We start from the raw sequence: 23,754 nt of genomic DNA, 5'->3' as shown, positions 1-23,754 counted from the left end.
TGAAGGCAAAAGTTTCTCCAGTTTCCCTCTGCCCAGCCAGCCCTGCGTTTTTCTCACCGCCCTTTTCCAGTCCAGCAGAATAGACCAGGCCTGCTTGCCGGTGTGGAGAGGGGCAGAGGTCACTGTCCGCAGGGTGGATGCTGCAGGCTACTGGTAGTCAACGGGGTGGGTGGGCCCCAGAGGCTAGTGGCTCTAGTCTAAAGTCATAAAATCTATCTGGGCAGTGGTCACCATGAACTGTCCCCACTGCCCACATGTTCTTGGGGAATAGGGGCTGCCTCTTAATCTCTGTTCCTTCCAAACACCATACTGGGCACTGGCACCCAATAAATGCATGGTGAGCAGGTGAATTAATAACGGGTAAAGCCGAACTACCTGGACAGGAGGACACACAGAGCCACGTGCCTGTGGGCGAAGGTGCGTTCTGCACCCGCCCCAGAAGATGCGTGTGCCCAGTTTCGACACGTGCACCAGAAGCTGTCTCCCAGTCAGCACAGGCACTGTCTCTGATTTGACCCCTCACGAGCACTCCGGAGACAGGGGTCTTGTTTCCATTTTATGAGGATCAGGGGGATAGCGTGCATGCCCAGAGCTATGCATTTAGGAGGAGGCACAGCTGGTTTTTTCTGCCCTGAATCTGCCGACTCCATGGCTGTTTCCCTGACAGGGCTGTGTTTCCCCGAAACCTCAGCGACCACAGAAGTAGAGAGTTTCCTGCTTTTGGAAAAGACTCCACACCTTCCTCCCTTTACAGCTGCAGTGCCGTTCTTCTGAGAGAACGAGTCCTTTCCCTTCCGCTCTGCCTGCAATGGAGGAGCTGGAAGAGCTGCGTCACAGCCCTCCACTGCCTGCAACCCTTGGGAGAGTTATGATGGGAAGGCTCCTCTCAGACTCCCCTAGGCTGGCTTTGGAGAAGGGGGGTGGCCATTAGGTAATGCTTCCTTTTTCCTCCCATGCATCTGCCCTAGCCCCCATCTCCCTCTCCCTCTGTCTTCTCCCAGATCACACAGTCCCCAACTTAAAATTCAAGTTGATCATTTGGCATCCAGGATGCATTTTTCCACAGAAGTAGCTTGAACTTGATGCTTGGTCTATCCATAATATATCTGAGATAGAATATTAATAGCATTTGCCAAGTAGAGAACTAGTATTAATATTAATGGTTGTGTTAATTAATTCATTCTTAATAAATCATCACCATCTCTTGCTTAGAAGATCGCAGCAGCCTTTTCTGCTCTTTTCACCCTATGGTGTGTTTCCCATGTAAAAAGTTAAGCCCACCTCTCTGCCCAGAGCCGGCAGTGGTTTCCTGTCCCGCTGCCGGGCCCCTGCCTGCCTCACTGACCTCACTGCCCCTCCACCAATCGTCTTTCACCAGAGACCGGGCACCAGCTGTTCCCTTTGCCTAGAATCTTCTCACCACCTTGAATTACCTGGTTCAATCTCAATTCATTCAGATCTCTTCCTAGATGTCACCTCTTCAAGTGACCCCCGTCACTCTTCAGATAGATGACCTAAGATATTGTCCCCCACCACTCATCTGTCCCCTTACCCTGGTTTATTTTCCTTCATAACACTTATCACACCCACCGCTACACTGCGGGTGTATCTGTTCACCTCTGTTGTTGGTCGCCTCCACTAGAATCTCAGCTCCACAGGGGTAGGGACCCAGTGTCTTTTATTTTCTACCCTGTTTCCAACATGAAAGAGTACCTGACACATACTAGATGTTCAATAAATACTTGTATTTTATTAAAGATTTTATTTATTTATTTTTAGAGACAGGGGAAGAGAAGGAGAAAGAGAGGGAAAGAAACATCAATGTGTGGTTGCCTCTTGAGCACCCCCTACTGGGGACCTGGCCTGCAACCCAGGCATGTGCCCTGACTGGGAATCAAACCAGCGACCCTTTGGTTTGCAGGCTGGCGCTCAGTCCACTGAGCTGCACCAGCTAGGGCTCAATAAATACTTCTAAATAAACAGATGAATGAATGATATCTACACTACCCAACAGGCAGGCTGGCTTCCTGTGGAACTGATTGCTCATTCCAAACAGCAGTGCCAAAAATGAATGCCTGCCTCCCCCAGCTCTTGGCATTTGAAGTGTGGGACTTCATGTTCATTATGAGTTTATAGATTATTTTAGAAACCAGAAGTTCTTACTCTGTATTCTTGGAAAAAATAGATACCTGTTTGCTTAGGGGTTCTAAACAGGTCAAAGGAGGGGTGCAGGTCACTTTGGTCTCAAGAGTCTCATGCCTTAGTTTTACTGAGAGTGACTGTTTCATTGATTACTTTACACAGGGTTTCTCTCTGACACTGCAGAGATTTTGGGTCATGTAGTTATTGTTGTGAGGTGTCCTGTGCACTGCAGGACGTTTGGCAGCCTTCATGGCCGCTACCCACTAGATGCCAACAGAATCTCCCGGCTGTGACAACCAAAAAGTGTCTCGGGGTTGCTGAGTGTCCCTTGAGGGGCAGAGTCGCCCCAGATTGAGAACTATTCCCGTTCGGTCTTGGGCGGGAAGCCGTTCTTCAGACAGAGAGCTGTTCCTCTCTGAACATCGGTGGCGCCAAGACAGCCCTAGGACGGCACTGTCAGCAGAACTCCAGGCCGTTATGGGAGCATTCTATTCTACACTGTCCAGTGTGGGAGCCACTGGCCACGCGCCGCTAGTACAGCTGAAGAACAGAGTTTTTAAGTTTATTTCATTTTAATAGTTCCCTGGGGCCAGTGGCTACCCTCTTGGACAACACAGCTCTAGAGAGACGGTGCTGTTGGCACCGCAATGTGCGCACACGTGTCTGGGGCAGCAGGGTCAGGTTCAGCAGACCTCAGGTGGGGCCCGAGAGTCTGCCTCCTAGTAAATGCCCAGGGGGACTGAGGACCACGCCCTGAGTAAGATGATCTAAGTCTCCAACAAAGACCATTTGCATGTATAAACACAACAATGCCACTTCTGCCACCTTGGTAAAGGACACAGTGGTGTTAGTGTAGGGTAGTGGGGAAAACATGGTCTGTGGAATTAGATCAATATTGGATCAAATCTATTTTAATCAGCTGTGTGCCCTAGGCAACTTACTTACTGCCTCTGAGCCTCAGTCTCCTCATCTCTGAAACAAAACCACAATCATCCTACCCTGAGTGTGATTCTGAGGTACTGTATTCAAAAGCCCTAAGCCTGGTGCCTGGCACATACTTGGCACTCAGGAAGTAGCAGCAATTCACCTGAAGTAGAGGCATCATTTACACAAATCAGCCCTGCCCTGCAGGCCATGCTGGGGATCCCCTTGTGAGAATCACCCAGCCCTGGCCACTGTGTCAGAGTCTCTCGTGGTGGGGCTCAGGGAGCTTTTTTTTTTTTTTCTTTTTAATTGAGGTAAAGCTCATATAACAAAATAAACCATTGACTGTTTTAAAGTAGGCAAGTCCATGGCATTTAATGCATTCCTGTGGGACCATCACCTCTGCCCACTTGCAGGGCATTTCCATCACCCCAGTAGGACATCTCAGACCCATTAAACAGCCACTGCCCTCCCCACAGCCCCTGGCAACACTGCTCTGCTTTCTGTCTCTGCACGCACCTATCTGGGGTGTCTCAGATAAAAAGAGTCATACCCAAGGGGACCTTCTGTGTCTGGCTTCTGCACCACAGTGTGCTCAGGCCATCCACATTGCAGCAGGTGTCAGCATCTCATTCCTTTTCATGGGTGAGTACTATTCCACCATCGGGACACGCTGGGTTTGTTTATGTTAGTCAGTTGATGGACATTTTGGTCATTTCCACTTTGCCTATTATGAATAAAGCTGTTTTGAACATTCATGAACAAGTTTTTGTTTTTGCCTGAAACAAAAACTCAAAGTACCTGTTTCCCATTATTTTGGCTATGTACTTAGGAGTAGAACTATTGAGCCATGTGGTCATTCTGCATTTAAGGTTTTGAGGACCCTCCACACTGTTTTCTAAAGTGGCGCACTGTTTTCCATCCCTACCAGCAATGCGTAAGGGTTCCGACTCATTCACACCCTCACCAACACTTGTTTCTTTTTGTTTTTCATGATTATCGCTGACCGAGTGGGTGTGAAGGGAAGCTTTATTCTTAAGTTCACTGGGTGCTCCCCATGGTCACAGAAGTCGCTGTTTGAAGGCAAGCTCACCCTACAGTTAGTTAAATAACAGGGTGGGGGGACCCCGCTGAGCAGTGCTTTGGTTGGGCTTGTGAAACCACCAGGAATTGGAGCTGTTGTTTCATGTGCATTTAAGAGGCTAGATTTTTTTTCACACATCTTGCTTAGTCCATTTGCGCTGCCACAACGAAATACCACAGACCAGGTGGCTTATAAGCAACAGAAATTTGAAATTTATTTCTCACAGTTCTGGAGGCTGGGAAGTCCAAGATCAAGGTGCCAGCATGTGTGTTAGTGAGGGCTCTCTTCCCGGTTCACAGCCAGCACCCTTCTGGCTGTCCCCCCACATGGGAGGGGTGTGGGAGGGGCGAGGGAGCTGGGGGGTGGTCTTTTATAAGAATGTTAATTTCACTCATGTGTGTTACACCCTCATGATCTAAGCACCTCCCAGTGGGCTGATCTCCTAACACCATCACTTGGGGTGTTAAGATTTCAGTGTGTGGATTGTGGGGCGAGGACAGAGACATTCAGACCACAGCACTTACTCCTCCCTCCCCCTTAGTAAGGGTAGCTGAGCAGGTAGAGGCGGTTTGCTCTCCGCTTGCCCTGGAAAGACCAGGTCAGCTCAGATGATGTACGCCCACGAATGACCCACCTGTCCCCATGAGTGGCCTTCCCCACCCTGTGCCCCAAGTGCAAGTTTCTACAAAGCACCTAACTGTGCTTGAAGGATGGCCTGGAGGGCCTTTTCCCAGCAAGAACTGGCTTTGAACTCTTCAGGTTTAATAAAATATCATGTGAAGTTTTGCATGCTACTGCATAGTATGGCTGGGCCTGGTTTAATTTTTTAATAAGGGATTTCACCCCAAATATTTAAGTGTGTTTCAGGACCACATCGGGTTAATCCTGTGGCCCTGAGGATAGAGGTGATAAACCAGGGCAGGCCTACGGAGGAGCGTCAGGGGAGGGGCTGCAGGAGGAACGCCTAATGAAAGGAATAGGATCTCTCTCTAACAATGAGGAGTTTGTTTTCCCCTTCTGGAATTTCCTCAAATTTAATCTCTGGGGTGGAAGAGAACATTTACATTAAACATTGTATCCAGACAAGCAAAGGGAGCAAGGTCCTGCGGAGGCTCCGTGGGCCACTGAAGATGTTCTCCCTGGGACCGGAGCCACGGTCTCCTTGAGTCAGCGGTTCTCAGCCCTGGCCACATGTTACAACCACCTGGCAGGCTTTGAACACTCATTTAATAGGTTTGTGGTGGAACCCAGACCTCTGCGTTTTTTAAATCTCTCTAGGTGATTTTGATATGCAGTTAGGATTGAGAACCGCTGTGCTAAACCAAGGGACATGGTGGTGAAAATGTCAGACATTGCTCATCCCTGATAGTAGGGCATAGAGTCTGGGACGCCAGCTTGTTCAGCACCTAACTGATTAATTGCAATTGTGATAAGTGCTGCTTCACACTTAAATTTCTGGAGGGCCAGAGAAGTCTCCCTGATGCTGTAACCTGAAAGCTGAGTAGACATTAGCCGTGGGGGACGGGGGGAGGAGTTAGGAGAAAAATATCCTAGTCAGAGGGACCAGCATGTGCAAAGGCCCTGGGGTAGGAAAGAGCTTAGAGTGTGTGAAGGCCTGAAAGGCCAACTGTTTGGAGGGGCAAGCGAGGGGACGAGAGGCCCAAGGAGGCTGCCAAGTGGGTGGTGGCCGGCCATCCACGGTTGGCCAACTGCAGTGAGTCCCTCTGCTATGCCCGCAGTGTGTCAGCTGCTCTGATACTGATGGGAGTGACCCAGCGTCTGTGCTCTGTGATAACCAGCCGCCAAAAGGCCTGACTCAGTGGCTTGCCTCTCTCTCTCGTCGTGGTCTAGGCAGGAGCCCCCTTCTCCGGTGCACGACAATTATTCTTTGCCCATCCTTCCTGGGGTGGGAATGGGGCGGCAGAAGAAGAGGAGAGCTGTTTGGAGAGGAGACGGAAGTTTTCTCTACATCTAAAAAGATTCCGGGCCTGCCTGGCTGCTGGGAGATGTGTCTCCCTTGAAACCTGGGTCCTCTTCCATGTCACCATCATCTCTGCGTAGGAGGACTCACTGGACAGAATGGCTGGCCCCCAAGGGACTCGAGTCTCAGTTCCTCATCACTTTGATTCCTCTCCCCACAGTTTCTTGGTGTTCTTAGATTAAACCTATAGGTTTAACTCCTCCTCATTTTCTTCTCTTCCCCCTCCCTTTTCCTGCTTTTGAAAATCTCTGCCAACTTCTAATGTACTATGGGTGGCACGGAGAATTCTTCGCACTTCATTTGGTCCTGCTTCCCATTTCGGAAGCTTCACAGTTTACATCCGGTGTTCCCTACCTCCCCTGGCTGCCCCCTTCCCCTGGCCTGGTGACCTGTGAGCCGTTCTTTTCATTTCAGCTGCCCTGTGGCTGAGTAAAGCCCTTCCTCTTTGCCTTGTGCCTCTCTGCAGCCATTTAAAGTGTTACTTTCTGTATACTATTTTTTTCCTTCCCCAAGACCCTTAAATCTCCATTCCCCCTAAGCTCTAACAACAGTTGGTATGTAAGGCAGCATTGGTCACCACTCAGGCAGCAGCCTTCCCTGGTGGCGTGCCGGCTGTGGGTGCTCGGAAGGGCGCACAGCCTTCCAGGGCTGTGTCCTCACGGGTCCTGTGGGAAAGAGGCAAGTAAGACTTCCATCTCGTAAGTCTTCTGGGCTTCACGTTCTGGCTCCACCACTCGGGCTTGTGGTCTTGGACAAGTCAGCGGGCCTCAGTTTCCTCACTTGTCCCATGGTGCCACCAGCAGTGACTCCGGGGATTGTTCCGTCTCTGTGTGGTCAGGGCTGAGAACTGCTCTGCTGGCCCGTGGGACACGGTGGTGAGAGAAGCAGACGCCGCCTGTGCCCGGGTTGTAACTGTGGGAAGTCCCAGCACTGCGAGTGCGGCCTGTCTGAGGCCTTCAGGGTGACGTACCTGTTCTGCCTCCTCTACTACCAGAGGCATGGCTCTTTGTCCAAGGGAACCTCAGTCATTCATGGTAGAGCTAGAACTGGGACCCGGCTGTGCTGACTGCCCGTCCAGCTCCTGAGGGACCTGTCCCGGGGGGTGACATCTGGATTCCTCCAGGAAGGTTGAGCCTGAGGACTGTGAAGTGTGACTCAGTGAGGGACAACCTTGGTACAGAGCGGGACTTCCAGCTGGGAACCCTCAGCACAGTGGCTGGGGACCCTTGAGGGCACACACCAAGAATTAGCGAGTCTTCAGGCCCCTTGGTCAGCAATGGCTGACCCCTGTGCCCTTGCAAAGCTGCCCTGCAGCCCCAGTACTGGCCAGGACATCACTTCAGGGGTTCCCATGGATGTTCACATCAAGAGGGGCACAGCCGTCCCCACTCACTGCTGTGAGGTGAGAGTGGTGCAGCCACTTACCCAAGGCCTGTCGGGAGCCAGGCAGTGCACTCCATGTGGGCCCTGCGAGCTTGCTGGCTCCCCGGGACCATGGCAGGGAAGGCACTGCTAACAAGAATGATCAGTGAGGGGTGGGGCCATGTTTGAACCCAGGTCTGCTTGGCCCCAGAGCTCACATTCTGTGCATTAAATGGTATGACCTCTGTCAAGTAACCCCCACCGTGCGGCTTCTCCAACAATAATTGTAACAGAATACTTGTCCACTTCCCCAGACTCATACCCGCTGTCAGTCCTACATCAGCACTGGCCAGCCTATTTTTACCACTGGCCAAAGTGGACTTCGCCAAGTTACTCCCGCTGAAGAGAACATAGATGAATCCCAAAGCTTGTTATAAAGTGGCGGGGAGGGCAAAGAGGCCCCTATTTTGATGTCTCGCACCAGCCTAGGATGTACAGTCTCAGGCACTTTTTGGAAAAGCCTGTACCTTGTTAATGCTCGCCCTGAATATGACAGTGATGGAAGCGTGGTGGAAGATCAAGACCTATGTGATCTTATCAGAGCTTCCTTTGGGAGCTGGGGCAGGTCATGCTTCTCGCCTGGGGACCTTTGCCCCGGCTACTCATTGTACTGGCAATTCCTCTTCTGTCTTTCCTCTACTGCCCTTCCTATTTTCCTTTCACTAATGTATCCTTGGGGCTCAGATTAAAGACTGATTCTTTAGGAAAGACTACTGACCCGTTTCCATACCTTCTGTTGTATGCTGTTATAGCAGTGGCCATACTTTTTCTTAAAGCGTATAATGATTACAGTTATTTTTAATCTGTTGCTTGGTTTCCCCCATTAGACTACAAGCTCCATGAAGGCAGGGGCCACGTTGCCCTTGACTACTATATGCCCAGCACCTTGCACTTGCCTGGTACTTACTAGGCACCCAGTCAACATTGGATGGACGAATGGTTGCTTGGATTGGTGGATTGAGCTAGTTATCTTCCTTTCCTTTCCCTGAACTCCAGCCAATAGGCTCTTAGGAGGGGTGGGGAAATGTAATGATCTGTTTTTTACACTCTCTTGGGACTTTTTGAAGAAGAACCCACCTTGAGAACCCTAAGGTCTAGCCCAGCCCCTGACATACAATAGTCACTAAAAGGTAACCGAGTGGTTGTCTAAGCTTAATGCTTGCCCTTGAGACTAGTTCCAAGGACTTAAACGCTGCCTCAGGGGACCTTGGAGAGGTACTTCCCCACGGTGAGAATGAGGGCAGCACATCTGTTCGTGGAAGCTGAGGGAACTACGTTCCTGCTTCCCACCCCACGCCATGGCCTGCTATTCAGGTTGCCATTTACTCCATTGATTTATTTGTACGTAAACACTTGTTTCCATAACCTTCCCCTCGCCAACATTCAGAGATAATGACATACAATCTTTGTAACATCACAGACCTGGCTTCAAAAGCATTCCATTGCTGTAGGAATGAATGTTTATGCTGTGCTTATCGCTAGAATTTCATGAGCATTGCAGATGACTTAGCATCTGAAGCAGGGAGCGAGTGTGTGTGTGTGTGTGTGTGTGTGTGTGTGTTTGCATTTTTTTAAGGACTTTGAAAAGAATTTTCTTGTGCAGAGTTATTTTCTTGTAAAGTTTAAAATAAGAACTACTTAAAAGCTGAGAGTTTAGAGGAATGAGCACTTTCTCTTAAACATTCAAATGGGAGAAAATGACTTGTAATCTCTCCCTCAAGTATTAAGGCAATAAGCACTTAAAGGTTTTTTTTTTTTGAGCTGACTGTCACAGACAAAGGATTTCTCAATTTAAAAAAAATCATTTGTATAGCATTAAATAGTAGGAATGAACACCAGCAGCCCTCTTGACGTTTTAGAAATGATTTATTTTCAGAAACGTCCCCATCCATTTTAATAGATGACGCTTTGTTTTAATAGGTGAGCTCCTGTTCAGGGCTGGGTTGTCACAGGCAGGATTGGGAGTCCAGGATGGAGCAGGACAGGGCTCTGGGCACAACTGGGACCAGGTTCCGTGAGCCTCCTGCCCTTGGGAGCCTCTGTCCAGTCACCCCGAAGACACACTTTCCCAAAGTCCCCGCCTTGGCCCTCCTCCTGGAAAGAGAGCCGCTGAGCTCTCTGAATGGTAGTCCAGTAGTCCAGAGGGTAAACGTGACGTTGTTTTTATTTCCGGCCACCCTCTCTGAACCAGGAGATCAGCTGGACACCTCAGCAACCTGTCACCTTTCCCTGTAGCGATGCCGCTGCACTGGGGTCCGTGGGGCAGGGCGGGGCCGCCGACGTGTCTGGTCTGCCGCGCGAGGGCAGGACTTGAGACTGAGACCTTGAGACTTTCATATTGCTATGACAGAGTCCTCAGTGGAATCAAGTAATTAAAAAGTAGGCTTATACTTTGTATGAGTACTTTTTCATTTTATTTTCCTAATGGTTCTTTTCCATTTTATATTTTATAAAAGTATTCATTTGTGATGGATTGGGAATTAAAGACAACTGGTCCTTCATCACAAATGTGGCAGTTGCAGAAGCCCTGTGCTGTAGCACCTGTAACGGCCTCTGCTTGCCTGGGGGGCAGGTAGGCTGTTGAATGAATTTGGGGAACTCACAGCACTTACCACATTATATTGCAATGGAACAGCTTTCTCTCTCTCTCTCTCTCTCTCTCTCTCTCTCTCTCACACACACACACACACACACACACACGACTTTCTCCAGACCAGAGACCACGTCTAGTTCGCTTTTGTAGCCTTATTCCTTAGAGCCCTGCCTGGCACAGTGGAGGGTGTGGGGAATGTTTGTCCACGCAGGCCGACCTGCTCCCCAGGACACGGGAGTGGGTGAGGTGGCCTCGGAAGCTCCCAGGGCTTCTGGATAGTGTCCTCTGCAGGCTGGTGATGGAAACCTAGGAGGAAATGATGAAGAGGTGACCTTTCCTTCTCTTTTCCCACAGAACCAGGTCTCCTTTTCCCACCTGCCCAGCAGCATGAGAGCAGCATGACCGGCCAGCCGCAGGAGAAGCCCCCAGAGCCAGGCCCCCAACTCAACCATCCGCTGCGGAGGTCAAGGTGAGCTTGCTTTCCTTCCCTGGGAGGTTTAGGAATGTGCATTTTAACTTATTCTATATGCTTTTGTAATCCCTTACAAAAATGGATTTTTTTTTTTTCTGGAAAAATGGAGTTTCCTGGGACAGGGGTAGACTTAGAAAGTGGAGCCCTGACCGGTGTGGCTCAGTGGTTGAGTGTGTCCTGCACACTGAAAGGACGCTGACAGGGCACATCCCTGGGTTTCAGACCAGGTCCCCCGGTTGGGGGCACGCGGGGGGCAATTGATTCATGTTTCTCTCACACGTTGATGTTTCTCTTCCTCTCTCATTCTCCCTCCCTTCCCCTCTCTCTAAAAATAAATAAATAAAAATCTTGAAGAAAAAAGGAAGGAAGGGGGGAGGGAGGAAGGAAAGAAGGGCATGTCAGCCTAAAGGGGCAAACAAAACGTGCTCGTTTGGTAACAGGAGAGGTCGATGGTAGAGCAGGTAGGACCCTGAATCGAGTTTCCAGGGACTGAAGCTCCTGTTGTTCCTCTCCCTGGGAACAGGGAGAACGTTGCCTCACCTGGGATCTCGGGCAGGTCTTTCAGGGGCTGGGGACCCGGGGAATTCGGGGTGAAGGAATCCGTGGGATGGGATGTCATTGGAAGGACAGTCCGTCTGTGGTCTGGGACACCTAGGACACTCTGATAGAAACTGCTGTCCCCCACGGGGTGGTAAGGGGCCTTAGAGGACCAGCCAGGCCAACTCGCAGCCAATGCTGAACAGTGAGTTGTTAGAAAATTCTTCCTAACATTGGACAAGTTCTTTCTCGGTCATTTCTGTCCTCTGCTCTGCCGTGTAGCACCACAAAGACTGGCTTTCAAAGGCTCTTCCACAGGACTCTCGGATTTGAAGGTGGCTGTCATGACTCCGCCTTCCTTTTGGTGTCCCAGCTTCATGGAGCCAGTAGGCTTTTTCTCCTGTTTCCAGAACCCTGTGATCCTCCCACGGGAAGCAGAACACCTAGGGATCAGCAGGGACCCTCAGGGCAAAAGCCAGGGTTGCTGCTAGGCCACCTCCCAAGGGTCCTGCTTTTGGCTTGATTTTGGTCCTTAAAGAATGCTCCCATTTGTATCAGCTCAGTAATGTGTGTGCGTTTTCTATATTTTAAGTTCTATCCCACATCTTAGTTGCTTCAATTGGGAAGGCCAAGAAAAGTATGTATGCAGCCGGAACATGTGCCTCCTTTTTTCTCCGCCATGGCCCTGTGGGGCGGGCATGACTACTCACGTTCACTCGGAAGAGCAAACCGAGGCTCGGAGAGCACACGTGACCGCCTACCGTCACAGGGCCGGCAGGCGACAGGCCGGGGAGGAGTGAGTCCCTTTCCTACCCACTTTGCCCACCTTCCCTTCCCCCAGAATAACTTGACCAGTTTAGGGGGCGGACTAGCCTTATGTTCACAACGGATATGAGTTCCTACCAGAACGCTTTAAATAGTTGGACAGCTTTGTAAAATTTGTTTATGAATCTATTGTTTATCTTCCTTGAGAGAGGAAATGGCTTCTGCATGCTTTGTGGCCCGTTTCTCTGGCAGTCACCAGCAGTCTCCCGCCTCATTCCCGCCTCATTCCCGCCTCTCTCCCACTCTGCACAGGCCTCCTGGACCCCCGCGGCCCCCTGCATGCCTCCTGCAGACGTCCTAGCTTCTTCTTGTCCTCACAAGACTCCTTCTTCCTCTTCTTCTCTGTGCCCCTCCCCCACCCAGTCCTTCCCACATCGTGACGAGATGTTGGGACCCTGGTCAGGGACCAAGAGCTGAATTTGAACTCACTAGCTTAGTCTCTCTGAGCTTCAGTTTCTTCATCTGTAATGTGGGGACAACAGCCGGAGCTATTCAAGGACCACATGAGGCCCGTGTACGTGAAGCTCGTACCGTGAGCTTGGAGCACTGGAGGTGCTCAGCTCAGTCTGTGCTGGTCAGTGTTATTGTGACTGAGAACAGACCCTGCAAGGCATGTGCTCTGGTTCAGGGATGCTTTTATGTTGACTTGATGAGCTGGTTTATGAAATGTGATGAAATGGAGGCAGCAGTCTAGTGGCCCACTGTTAGGTTCTTCGAACAGGACCTTCTTAAAAATAGTGTGAGGGGAAGCAGAGCGCGTTGGCCTGGCCACAGTTCTCATGGGCTCCAGAAGTGGGGCACCCCGGCACCTCGGCCTCCCTCCGAAGCCTCTGCCGTGGAGCCACGAGGGGGCTGGTGCCTCGCAACACCGCTCACTGGGGAATCTCCCTGGTGGAGCCTCCAGGCCGAGGGAGGGCACAGCCTCTGCTGAAAGCGTGTCTAGCAGGGGCGGGAGGGGTGGTCTTCACTGTCCATTTTACTTTCACTCTTACAGCCAATGTGACACTTTGTTTCACACACTCCCTTCTAGTAAGTGGCTTTATGTCACTCTCAGATTTGCATCACTTCCTGATTTGATATCTATCAGGCAACCACTTTTTTCAGCACCTGCTATTTGTAGCACTCTGGCTGTGTACAGTGGGTAAGTGCTATAAAAAAAACTCAGAGTTGCCGTGACCCTAAAACTGCTCTAAAAAATAAACTCTATTAATTTAAAAAGACTTTATGACCCAAAAATGCACAAAGGATAAACCATCTTCATAAGATTTCATGCCAGGTACTCAGAGTAGGCTTCCAAGGGGGACAGCACCATACCCTCCAATGGTCAGGGAGGGCTGGGGGAGGTCATTAGCACCGGCCCTATGGGGCAGACAGGGTGAGGCGCTTGAAAAGGAACCTGGCACCTTCTGGGTGTAGAAATGCTGTGCACTGAGGTGTGGAGACAGGCGGGCCTTCGAATGAGCCGGTGAGACTCACTGGGAGGCTTCCAGTGACTTACGGGGTCCCCTGGGACAGCCACCTCCATTAGTCTATCAACAGCCCTGAGAAGGCCTGCAGTTACTGCTTGACTGTGTTTCACCAGGGTTCCCAAGTGCTCTGGACCACCCATGGCCTGTGAACATGGTGGTCTTGAATGGATTTGCGATTGACTTCTCACAAATGCTTCAGTTCGTTCCAGGCCACCCACCGGCTTCTGTAAAACAGGGACTGGCAACTTTCCGCACTCCCTTTCTCTTTCTCTCTCTCTCTCTCTCTCTCTCCTCTCTCTTTTTATTCCTCACCCAAGGATATGTTTATTGATTTTAGAGAGAGAGGAAAGGAGAGAGGGGGAGGGAGAGAAAGAGGCATCCATAGAAGAGAGAAATATCGATCAGGTTGCCTCCTATATGCACCCCAAATGGAGACTCAACCCACAACCTAGGTGTGTGGGAACCAAACCTGCAACCTTTTGGTGTACGAAACAATACTCCATCCAACTTGGCGACTTTCTTTAAAAATTCAATCTGTGAGTACCAAAAAATTATTTGGAGTCCACTACTTGCCTTCTTTTTCCAAGAGCTGCTCAGATATCTAGAAGGGTGGGGGTTCCTAGAGCCTGAGTGTTGATATGGCTGGAATTAGGGAGAGGCTTCTTCCTTCTCCGCAAGTCCCAAGACAACGTCTTGGATCTTCTGGACCCAGCTGAGGGGCCAGGCCCACCCCCGCCTGCAAACCTCATAGTCTATTAACAACCTCTCTCCCAGCGATGATTCATGCTTCCTGTCCCTCCTCCATCTTAGTTCCTCAGACCTGTCAGCCAAATGGATTACTTGCACCGTCCCACTGGCCTTGCCCGTGAGGAACTCAACTCTGCTGATGCCCAGGTCGAGTCCTCTTTGTTGGCTGAGCCCTGCAAAGGGAGACAAGAGGCTGCCCAAGACGCAGACGTGGAGAGCATTTCCAGAGCCAGGAACTGGGAAGCTGCGTGTCAGGCGCTGTCTGGGGAGTTTAGGGGCCGGGGTTGCGGTGGGTGTGGGGACAGGAGGCTCCCAGGCAGAGGCCTCAGGTGCACACTCCCCCATGTGGAAGCCAATGGAGTACATTATAAACCGAGTCTTTACATGCTGCTTGACCATCAGCTCCTTCTCACTGTTGGGCAGTTTCCCTTCTAAAAAATATTTTTGAGTTATTATCCTAATTACATACATTATTCTATTTTTTTAAATGAAAATACCATAGCTGGAGCTGAAGGGTGCTCTGATGGGCTCTTCCACTCACACCCCATTTTTTCCCAAAAGATGGCAGAACTGGGACCAAAATCCCGATCTCCCGACTCTTGGCACTCTTTCCCCACACGAGGCTGGGGTCCTCAGGGATCGGGTGGCAGGGGCAGAAAACCCTGCTGCCTCAGTCTCCTGGGTTAGGATTGTTGGCTGTCCCTGAGACAGGTAGGGTCTGGGAAGGTTCATCCCGCTGAGCCTTCCCAGGTCAGAGGCAGAGGGACCTCCTTGCAACCCAACGGGTCCAAGCTCCTCGTGCTGCAGAAGCTGAGTGTGAGGTGTAGGGAGGGGAAGTCATTTGCCCATCAAGGTCACAGGGCTGGTCTCCTTTTCTGTTTAGTCCGGGTTATCTCTATATTGGGTTTGCATTTCCTGAATACACAGCAACGGGGTGGGGGTGGGGTGGAGGGCAGGGGAAGTGGGCTTACAAGAACCCCATCTGAGAATGTTTAAATTTCCTGTGAGTGTCCCATGAAGAGGGAGATAATCTGTGTGCACACAGTGAAGAGGATGGGGGAGACTTGGTTCGGTTCCAGAGACCAAGAGAGGAGGGAACGAGGAGGATAAAACAAGAGCTATTCAGAGAAGTGTGTGACATTTTTATCAAAGAACAATATAAATAGGAGTTTGTTTCTTTGCACTTCCACGGTGCCTTCTTGCTTGTGTTTTCTGGAGAACACGTAAGCCGCGTGGAGGCTCTGGTCTCATTTTAGTGGCAGTGGTTTTGTGGTTTCTGGGGGCTCTTTGGCCTGGAACCAGAGGCGTCCGGCTGCCTTCTCCTTCGGGTTTGCTTCTTGAGCAGCTCATACGAACCTTCGGAAATAAATCCTTTTCTCCCTTGGAGCTTCTGTAACACAGCTCAAACGGGAATACAGCCTCCTGCTGGGTCTGCCTCATGGAAAAATAATGGGTGTGAGAGTGTCCCCAAAGTGTGGAGGGCTATGTTGGCCTCATTTTTTCTTCTCTAACGTCTGTGAGGCTGGCATGAGCTCTGAGGGAGTTAGGAGCTCCCACCAAGAAGGCTCTCGTTTGCCTGTCAGATCAGGCAACAGATGCAGGCCACCGAGACAGGGTGCCCCACGTCCCTTAAAGGAGGCCGTTTTTTAAGCAGACAGAGAGGCAGATATGGACAGAGTTACCGCCAGTTTCCTGGAATCTGAGAGCTGGGGGCCCCCTCGAAACAGGAAAGGAAGTAGACTGTCTCCTTATCTGGTGTCGTGGAGGGAATGTAATGACTCGACGGACAACTGCCCCCCCCCCTTTAAACTTTTTCTTTAACGATAACCACAGATATTCTTAAGCTTCAGATGGCCACTGAATAGTGACTTCTCTTTTCCTCTCCTGGGGTCTTGGCCTGCTTGACACTAGGCCCAGAGAGCAGAACGCCTCCTTCATTACCGGTGCCACGTTGGAAGACTTGGCCTGGCCCGGGCACACCCAGAGTTCCTTGCAGGCAGCTCCTGACTCGCACTGACCCCTGGAGAACCCTGGGCCTCTCTTGCAGAGGCTGACCTGCCCCAGAAACTCCCTCCAGCAATGAGCAAGTCACGTGAGCATCTACATCTGCACTCCTGGGTCGATTCCTCTGCCCAGTGGACAACACACTAAGTGCCCTGTGGCCTTTCCGTGACGTTCCTGCATCTTCACAGTGGATACATCTGCCTGTGCCCTGATGCAGCCGTGCTCTCAGAGGGTGTCAGGGCTAGGGTGGTTGTTGGTCCCTACCCCAAAGGGCCAGACTGCTGAGGTTTTTCCAGTGGACAGGTTTTTCTCTCTTCCTTCCTGGGTCCACTTCTGCCAGTTCCTGCCCCCAAACACCATTCTGCTCATTGAAACAAAGGGAGGGCTGGAGGTTGCCCGGGAAACAAATAACCAAACTGATTCGATCACAGCTGAGTCATGGAGCCTGATCTGCTCTGTACCGAGTCAAACAAAACAACAGAAGCCCCACCCAGGGCAGTGAGCTCTGTGCGTCCTCGCTGGGTGCCGCATGGTCCCCTGCATTCTCGTGTTTAACCTTTTCAAAACACCTGGACCAGTGAGTAGTGTGATTCCTCTTTTACAGGTGTCAAAACTGAGGCTCAAAACAAAAAGAAAAAAAAAAAGATTAGCTCAGCCTGCTGGGTCCTTACTTTGCCAGTGGAAGAATGGGATTTGAACCCTGGTCTTCTGACTCCAGAACCAGTGATTTTGGTACTTCTGTGAGGAAAATGCCTGCCCCACAGCCCCTCTGTTTCTCTCCGCTGAAAATTCCTGATGAGTAAAAGAAACCATTTACCCGATAGCTGGAGCTTAGTCCTTGAAACCCAGAAAGTTTTCTTGGTACAAAATACACCAGGTTGTTTTTTTTTTCTTCATACTTCCAAGTTCATGGCTATATGCTGGAGGGTGGAAGGTTGCTAGGAGCTGATGGCCAAATTCCCAGGGCTTGTCTATACTGTGGTATAAACTAGCTCTCTTCCACCCCTCAGAAGTCAAGAATGGAGCTGGGAGGGTCCAACAAGGGGAAGTAGCTTCATTCTAATCGGATCTGCAGTGGGTGTACCTGGGCCCCTGCAGAATGTCAGAGGAAGCCTCATCTTGCCATCAGAGGGATGGGGGCCTAGCCCTTGTCACTGATTCTGTGGCCTTGGGGTCACAGATCATCCCCTGCATGTGAATTTTCTCATCTTTCAAATAGAGAAAACAATTCTGACCTCACCCATTTGTAGTGGGGACAAAATAAAATAGTGTATGTCTGCTTTGTACATTGCTTTCCAGAATGTTCCTGTTGGCCGTGAGGACAGACGCAGCCTCCCACGAACTCCTCAGTAGCCTTATCAGAGACTCCACATGGGGCCAGAGGACCCCTGGCTGTGGCGGGGTTGGGGGGGGCTGGCCTGCCGAGGGCAGGTCACGCTGTCTCTCAGGGTTGACCTCCTGGTCCCACAGCGGCTCAAACAGAAGGAACTATTAGCTTTTTACTCTCCTGTTCAGAAAAGGAAAGAGAAAGGAAGAAAAGAGGAGGGAATTGATTTTCTTTAACCCGTAGTCATTCCTTTCTCCCCTCCTTGCTGGGAGTAGGATTGCCACTTAATTTTTTTTTTTTAATTAAAAATGATGTTCTAGGTGACGGAACATAATATTTAGACATGTTGAACTGACAGCTGATGGGTTTGTTGTCAATACAGCATCATCACAATCACATTCCACAGTTGGTGGGGAGGAGATTTGCATGTGAACGCGTGTGCGCCCGCACACACCTGGATAATTTGAAGTGACTGGGAGGGTCCAGGGACCCTTATCAAAAGCAGCTCCTGTGGAAGCTCAGCAGCGGGAGATGGTCAGCTCTTCGGAGCAGAAGTGGGGAAGTCCACTTCCACTAGGGAGCTAGGGGACCTTCTCCTTCCTCTCTTGTGTCCTCAGCACCCAGTGGGTGTGCCGTTTATGCTGGCCCCGAAGACAGGGTTGATGCTGCCCTTCTCAAGAGAGGCCCCAGTCTGATGGTGGAGGCGGATCAACCAGTTAACAGTGTGCTGGGTGGTGTAACAGAGACACCCAGGCTGAGTCCTGGGCCCATTCTCACTTGCTCTCTGGCTCTTTTTCCTCATGTCTCTGCCTCCGTGTACTTACTCTTTACTCCCTGTTGTCAGAGGCTCACAACCTTTCTGAGCCTTGGAGCCCTCGCCCAGCTGCCTCAGGGACAGCTCCCGTTGTAGGTCTCAGAGGAAAACTGAGCGTCCCCAGAGCTCCCTCCCACTGGTGGGCAGCGTCATCTTGACTCCCTGCTCCTGCACCCCGGTGCCCGTTCCATCACTAAGTTCCATCACAGTCGCCTTGAAATGTCCCTCCATTACCGCCCTAATCCAAGCTGCCCACCCTGCACCGCAGCAAAAAGCTAAGGCTCCTGTGTCCTTGCTCACCCTCCTCCGGTCATCATCCGCACCAGGCTTCACAGACTGCGCTCCGTGGACTGAACCCAGCCGCTTGTGTACGGCCCGTGGGCTAGAAACGGTTTGGTGTGTGCACAGTTGACAATATGGCAACGCTGACTTTGAACACCAATGAGGCAAAAAAAAAAATCCCTCCAAAAATATATTTCCATCCTTCTCGTTAGTAGATCTGTATTACAAAAAATTATACTCAATTATTATTATGAGTTATCTCAAAACTGTTGTAGAAGATTGTTTTTCCTTTTAATTATGTAAGTGTCTGCAGCATGGCCTCTACCTTGTCTCTCGGCTGTGAAGTCTAGAATGTGTGCTCTCGGGCCCTTTACAGAAGTACTGACCCTGGGCTGCCCTGCAGCCTCTTCAAAATGGAAGTCCGATCTGTCACATGTACTTGTGCAAACGCATGGACACGCACACACTCTGCTCAGAACACTTGCATGGTTCCTCATTGTTTGTAGGATAAGCATAAAACTCCTTACCCCCAGGAACCTTGGGTGGCCCGGCCCCGCCCCTTCACCATGCTCCCTGGCTCTTGTTCCCACCTCCAGCCTCCTTTTAGTTCCTGGTGTCCGCCATATGCCCCCTGCCACAGGGCCTTGACCCGGGAGTGCAGCTTTCCACCCTGACTCCCTGCTTCATCCTTCTCGTCACCTTGCTTCCTTAGATGACTCCCCCCTGACCTTTCGGCTGCAGCCATGGCCTTGATGATGGCCCCTCACTGTGGTCATGGAGTTGCATCCGCCCATGTCTAGCACTCCCTGCAGCCCAGCCTGCAGGCTGACATCATGTCACGTCCCTGCCCCTATTACATCCACCACCCCTGGTACGGAGTGGACACACAAGTATTTTGTTATGGTGCATGGCTGAGAGTCAGGGAAAGCTTTGTGAAAGATCTGAGTTTGAACAGGACTTGCAGACTGAGAAGGTGGAGAATGGGAGAGAGATGTCGGGCACAGAGATCAGCGTTCTGGAAACCGTAGCTCCACAGGGCGGGATCTCAGTGTGCGTGTGGGTGGGTGGTCGGGTGAATGGTCGGGAATCTCCTGAGAGGCCATCTCCTGAGGGGCCTCGTAAGCCAGGCTGAGTCGTTTGGATGCTGCTCCTGTAGCAGAGGGAGCGCTGGCGGCTTTAAGCTGGGGGGTGGGGGAGGGGGCTGGAGGCGTCAAGGCTGCCTGTGAAGAGCCTGTACCATGCATGAGGCAGCGGGGATGAGAGAAGACGGTCAGGGAAGTGCTGAGGAGGAGAGGCCAGCAGGAACTGAGAACCTATGGGAAGAGGCGGCTCTTGGGGTCCCAGGTTTCTGAGTCGGGCTCCCCCTGTAGTTAAGATGAGTGAAGAGACAAGAGAGCCGCAGTGGAGGGGTGAAAGTTTGTCTGGGGGCAGGGGCAAATGCCCGCAGCTTCCATGCTCTCTGTGAAGCAGCGTCAGGGTCGTTTGCTGAGACAAAGGCCTTTTGGGTTCAGGTCATGCGTGGGCTTTGGCCTCTTCCCTCTTTTGCGAGCAGAGGAAGCCACGTGGTCCCTGAACTCTTGGAGGATTTGCATGAGCCAAGAGCGGCTGGAGACTCAGGCTAGGGATTTATATTCCAAATAGTTCCACTGGGGGCTACCAGGGCATGCAAGGACACATTACAGTCCTGCCTTTCCTCATCCTTCTCCTAAAATTTGATGTTTCAATGTTAGCTTTGTCAGAAATCCCACTTCAAGGGCCTTTGGGGAAGAAAAGTTTGTCTCACTTCAGAAAATGTCCGCTGAGGGCCCACCCCACCCCAGGTCTGCCCTGAGCACCGCAGGGAACCCAGCTTGCTGCCTCCCGGGAGCCTGCGCCTGATCCACAGACACAGCTAAGATGTGAAACGCAGGAAGAACGGTGCAGGAAGGCGTCATCCATCCCCACCGTGCGCTGTGTAGTGCGCAGGCCCACTGCAGGTCTGATTCCAGACTGCTGCGGTAAAGTGAGCATCACAGTAAAGCAAGTACACGAATGTTTTGGTTTCCTGGTGCATAGAAAAGCAATGTTTACACTCTACTGTGGTCTGTGGAGTGTGCCATAGCATTATGTCTAAAAAATTTACATACTATAATTTTTTAAATGCTTTATTGCTAAAAAATGCTAACCATCATCTGAGCCTTCAGCAAATCGTAATCTTTTTGCTGGTAGAGGGCCTTGCTTGCTGATGACAAATGAGGTATGCTCGGATTGAAGTTCAGTCACACACCAGCTTCTCCTAACCAGCTTCTGCCTAAGGATGGCAGCTGACCTCCCCGCAGCCCCCAGACTCCCGCCACCAGCACCTGCTTATGCCCCTGGTACTTGCTCTTATAACTCCCTAAGTCCAGTAACTATTGTGTAAGCTGATGACCTATGGGTGCAAAAAAGAAAGAGAAATGCTATTTCTGTGTAAAGTGAACGGAATGCTCTGAAAGAACTTGCAAAAGCAAGGCACTAAGAGGGAATGGCTGCCAAGTTCAGGGTGAGCGGGGCAGTTGTTGAGGACTGGTCCTGAGGCAGAGAGAACCTGAGCCAGTGGGAGAAGTCTGTGCCCATGTTCCCCTCACGGCATCCTGATTTCCGGCTCCTTGTCACAGAAACTGGAAAATTATAGACTGTGCATTATGGTGTGCTTTATGCATAAAAGACAGGCACAGAGCTCTGTTCCACAGATCTGTGAGCAAAGAAAAGGCCTGGACCACTTATTTTATTTTCAGAGAGGGGAAGGGGTGGAGAAAGAGAAGGAGAGAAACATCAGTGTGTGGTTGCCTTTTGAGCATCCCCTGCTGGGGACCTGGCCTGCAACCCAGGTATGTGCTCTGACTGGGAATTGAACCAACAACAACCCTTTGGTTTTCAGGCCTGCGCTCAATCCACTGAGCTACACCAACTAGGGCTGTTTGTTTGTTTGTTTGTTTGTTTTGAAGAAGCAGTAAATTTCCATGGTTTAGTAATTTAGGAAAATTCAAAAAGCTATAAAATGAAGTTTCCTTCCTATTCTTCTTCCCATTCAGCCCAGAGACACCCCTTCCCCATAGACAGCTATTACTAGTTTCTTGTTCTTTCCAGACTTTCTTTATGCATAACAAGCAACTATAAATATATAGTCCATCCTCATTATTCACGGATTCCGTATTTGCAAATTCTCCTGCTCTCTGCAATTCATCTGTACCTTCAAAATCAATACCCTGGCGCTTTCTCGGCCATTGGTGGGCACACACAGACCAGAGGGAAATCGGAGTCGCCTGACACCCAGCCGGCTGATCAAGGCTGCCACCCTGCCGCCTTGTTTCGGCTTCCACTCTGTAAGCAAGTGTCCTTCTCACAGCCTGTTTAGTGCCAGGGTTTGTTTGTTTGTTTGTTTGTTTTCATATTTTTGTGCTTTTTGATAATGATTTTGCTGTTTCCAGTGTCCTCCAAGCAGAGTGCTGACGTGCTGTATAGAGTTTCAGGGCAGGAAGGCTGTGATGAGCCTCGCAGAGAAAATAGGTGTGTTAGATAAGCTTCGGTCAGACAGGAGGTACAGTGCTGTCGGCCACGAGTTCAATGTTAATGAATCAGCAGTGTATATTAAATAAAGTGTCTTTAAACAGAAACACACATGAAGAAGATTATGTATTGATTGGTTGATGAGAATGTTACAACCAGCCCTGGCTGGTGTGGCTCAATGGATTGAGCACCAGCCCGTGAACCAAAGAGTCATTAGTTCATTCGATTCCCAGTCGGGGCACATGCCTGGGTTTCAGGCCAGGTCCCCAATGAGGGGGCACGTGAGAGGCAACCACACACTGATGTTTCTCACTCTCTCTTTCTCCCTCCCTTCTCCTCTGTCTAAAAATATATAAATAAAATCTTAAAAAAGAAAAAGAATATGTTATGACCAGAGGTGTGTAGGAACCTAACCCTGTATTTCCTTAGAAGCAGGGATGCAGCGCTTGTTAATTCAGTGTTCATGGCAACTTAGTAGAATATAAGTACCATAAATAATGAGAATCAACTCTATCTATCTATCTATCTATCTACCTACCTATTCTGTTTTAACCTTGGCAATCTTTCTATACCAGCTCATAGTTTCTGTGTTCTTTTTAACAGCTGTATAGTATTCCATTGTGTGGTTGTTCCATGATTCTCTTCCACCAATCTTTTATTGATAGACATTTGGGATGTTTTCAACCTTTGGCTATTCAAACAATACTGCAGTGTACACATTTGTTTATAAACCAATTGTATGTGTCATATGTTATGAATCTCTGCTGTAACCAACTTACTAGAAAAGGAATTCTGAACTCCTGGATATATATATTCTAATGGGGTTCCTAAGGGGACACATCCAAGACTATTCATCACAAGTTGGCAAGGCAGTAAGGTGTGACGCTTGCACGTCCCCACCTGCCGTGGTTACTGTGAAGGGCTTGGCACCGTGCCTGCCCTGAGGTTAGCGCCCGTGGAAGAGTGATCATTATCTCTCTTCCTTCCCATTTGCTGAGCAGCATCTTAGTCCAGCTCCTCAGCAGAGTACTGGTGCCTTTCCTGCTGCCCCCCGCCCCAAAGGCAGACTGCCCCTCTGGGTTCCATCTGCACGCAGGGCTGGAGGATGCCTGCTCAGTGTCGGGGACATTCTGAGGCTGGCGTCCTGGACTTGGCGCTGGACTGCGTCAGCTCCCTGAGAAGGGCATTGGCTCCTTCGTTCCTGCCCTTCAGCCATGCGCACAGCGTTGTTGTTTGACAAACTAGTTTGATACATTTCATAAACACTGAGTTGAATCTGCTTTGGCTTAAACACTGGCCATGGCTCAGTGGGGAAAGGTGGACAAGGCATTAAAACAGACGTATTGAGACACTGTTCTTCTGTGGAACTTCAAGTCTAGTGCTGGTTGACTATACAGTGCCCAAGGTGACCAGCCTGATGGAGTAATGTGTCCAGCAAATAGAAGAGCGCATGTGTGGGCCGTGAAGCTTTCCCCGAGGGTTTGATCCTCACAGTCTCTCTGCAGGGGCCCCTGGTGGGTGAATCACCTCAACCTTCTGGTTTTATAGCAACAAAGGGAAGCTGTTTAGGCAAAAACAACTGGGACAACGAGATCATAGAGGC

At 50.4% G+C, this 23,754-nt stretch overlaps 1 protein-coding gene across 19 annotated transcripts in view; it reads left to right on the top strand.

Annotated features, from left to right (window-relative positions):
* The window catches only part of TRERF1 (transcriptional regulating factor 1), a 202,227-nt gene that overhangs the window by 129,842 nt on the left and 48,631 nt on the right, over positions 1-23,754 (top strand). For all 19 annotated transcript variants that reach the window (XM_045843164.1, XM_045843163.1, XM_045843166.1 and 16 more), the window contains one exon: positions 10,501-10,615. The gene's annotated coding sequence lies outside the window, so the exon portion shown is untranslated. The remainder of the gene's footprint in view (positions 1-10,500; positions 10,616-23,754) is intronic.

Source organism: Phyllostomus hastatus, unplaced genomic scaffold (assembly GCF_019186645.2).
Source record: "Phyllostomus hastatus isolate PE091 unplaced genomic scaffold, TTU_PhHast_1.1 phas_contig_40, whole genome shotgun sequence".
Taxonomy (NCBI): domain Eukaryota; kingdom Metazoa; phylum Chordata; class Mammalia; order Chiroptera; family Phyllostomidae; genus Phyllostomus; species Phyllostomus hastatus.
Note: the sequence above shows the minus strand (reverse complement) of the source record. Positions and strands in the feature narration are given on the sequence as shown.